Source organism: Cibotium barometz, chromosome 31 (assembly GCF_041138505.1).
Source record: "Cibotium barometz isolate CiBa-2024 chromosome 31, ASM4113850v1, whole genome shotgun sequence".
NCBI lineage: Eukaryota > Viridiplantae > Streptophyta > Polypodiopsida > Cyatheales > Cibotiaceae > Cibotium > Cibotium barometz.
Window position 1 is genome coordinate 31792936 of NC_141076.1, and position 2917 is coordinate 31795852.

The 2917-nt window shown below is 35.9% G+C and overlaps 1 pseudogene; it reads left to right on the top strand.

Annotated features, from left to right (window-relative positions):
- Positions 1-453: 453 nt before the first annotated feature.
- LOC147620741 (uncharacterized) lies at positions 454-1039 on the top strand (annotated as a pseudogene).
- Positions 1040-2917: the final 1878 nt, after the last annotated feature.

Consider the following 2917-nt stretch of genomic DNA (forward strand, 5'->3'; position numbering starts at 1 on the left):
GTGGAATGGCATTTGGGTGCTGACTTAAAGACTATCAAATGTATGCTTGGAATATGCAACAGGGCTAATGCAAAGTATCCTTGCATTTATTGTATGGAAGGTATGGGATCAAAAGAGTGGAGCAGTTTGCGACCAGCAAGGAGAGTCCCAATGAGAGACTCTATAGATCTGAGTAAGTTCAAGAATAAAGAAGACATTTGGGATCCCATTCTTCCTATCTCTCTTAACAATGTTCACATATGCACTTTGCATGCAGAGATAAGAATAATTGACAAGCTTCTGAGATTGCATCTTGATTATGCATATTCTATTAAACCAACATCATTGGCAGATCAATGTATTGATAAATGTGAAGCATTGTTATCAAAAATGGGCTTTCATGGGGGTCAGGTTCATTTAAGGAAAGAGCTAACAGTTTCAGGGAAAACATAAGATGTCTTGGAAGATGTCTCCATGGGAGGTGCAAAAGCCAGAAGATTTTTAGGAAACCATATTCAAAAACAAGTGAATGTTACGTGGGATTTTTGGAAAGAACTGTGTAAGATCACGACAAATGTTGCCAGTACACCACAGCTAGCAAATCTTAGAATGGAGGTTTGGAAGCATCTTGACATCTTTTTAAATGTTCTTAGACAACAGAAGACATAAGCTACATATGCGCAAGAGTACAAAAATTCTATTACAAATCTCATTCAAATAATCAAAGAAGCATGGGGAGAAAAAGATATAACATACTATTTGGTAAGACTCCTTTGTATTCATGATACACTTAGTGGAATTGACATATGCTTTTTTTTTTTGTTATGCAGCACATCCTCCATGTACATGGGCCATATTTTGTTGAGGAGCATGGACCCCTAGCAACATACAGTAACCAGGGGATGGAAAAGTCACATTACCAGGCACGCACATCATTCTTTTTTGGAGCACAAGACATGGTGGAGGGGCTACAAGAAGCAATGCCCTTGCAGAGTTATTCAAATGGTTTTTCAGAAGACAACTACAAAGAATGCAGAAAAATGACATTTCGGACACATAACACTGTCAAAAAAGAGAACTGTTGTATTCATAACTTTGTGCAAAAAGTTATCTATTGTAAAAAGGAGTATGTACAAAAAGTCTATTCCAAAGTTTTCACATCATCATCCTCTTTCAGTGCTCCCCTAGAGCGTACAAATTTCCTTCTATTGTAGCCACCTAGTGTGTTTACATCGGTTTTATTTGCAGCTAGAGCATACGCAGAGTATGTCAAAAAATATCCTACTCTAGAGGCGAAAAACCCAAGGCCATAACCAAAAAGTCTAGCAGTGGCTATCTTCTCAAGAAACATGATTTTGTTAGCATTGGCTTGTATAGTTGAGAAGCCATATAGTGTGCATAGAGCTTTAATACAAAGTATAAGCTAATCCGCATCCTCGGAGAACTTGCTATGTAACACATGGAAAATATTCTCATCCATTTTGGACGAATAGTGTCCAAGTGCAGTATCTTTCTTGCTAGAGCTTGCTTGCCTTGAGCCTTTACCTCTCCCTAAGAAGTTGTCTTCATCTGGCTCTAATTGTAAACAAGAGGAATATTGTGAAATTATTGTAAGTTAAAACAATATAATGTATGGATTCAAATTCATATTCATTTACCTTTTGATTCTCATCTTGTTCAAGTATATATGATGTCGAAAGTGAGATTAAGGTTTCTTTTATGTCTTTAAGTTGGACATAATCACTATGTTCCCTACCAACATCAGCAATACCAACAAGTGAAGCTTGAAGCTGATTAAATTCATCTTCGAAGATCAATGGTTGTGACTCCTGTGCTTCTTAATACATAATGATAAAGCATGAGTTGAGTCAATGAACTTGTCATCTAAAGTAGACACATCTAAAGTAGCAAATTCATCATTACGCTCATTCTCAAGCTCTTTTGAAGGTTGCATACCATGGTAAGGCCAGAGTGTACACTCATGTAATGGTGGAAAAAACCTTTAGTGGTGCTCTAGAGGCTTTCCCCAAGGAATATAAGGTAGTGTTCTGTTATTGAGGATGAATTCATGGAATATTTTATATATTCCCATGTTGCGTGATTATAGATTCTTAAAAGAATTCATGGAATATTTATATTCCAAGGTTTTTATGTTATGAATTCTCATATACAGGTTTAGATTGGGATGCCTTTCTAAACCTGGGTAATCATAGCTTACTTTATGCGTACGACGCGGGTGAATCTGTACATACGTGGAAAGTATTGGTTGCATCGTCTTGTTGATATGAAATTTTATATGGATGTTTATTTTAATCAATTAATTTATTAATTAATAGGCTAGTTGATGCAATTGCAGATCATTGGACCAGATAATGGAGGCAAGCTGGTGACAATCAAGAAATATACTTTCAGATGACACATTTTGAATATGAACAAGTAATATTTGATTTTGTGACGACAAGCACCAATGATTATTTGGACATTATTCATATTTATTGGCAATGTATATATGTTAATTAGGACATGTAAAAGCTCCCTCCAGTGCATATTTTAATTTTCAAGACGTGCACTTTTATAAGGTTCAAGGCTCACACCTATTTTTAAAAGGAAGCCTAGCTTGCATGCTCAAGAAAGCTATTTTTTAAGCAAACCACTTTTGAAGAATACTATTCTTGAGGAAGTTGACATTTTTGTAAAAGTATACTATTTTTGAGCCCCACAGGCTACTCATGAAATATATTTAAGGACACCAAGAGGAAGTGTGTGCTGACTCTTGTGTGGGGGCAGATTGGACCCAATATTGAGTATTGAGTATACTGTTTGTTCTATTTATTTTCCAATATTTTATTTATTGTAATCATTTTTATGGGTTCATGTCAACCTCCCACAATAGTGGTACTAGAGCCATTTGAGTGTAATTGATTGAAGCTGTGAAGAG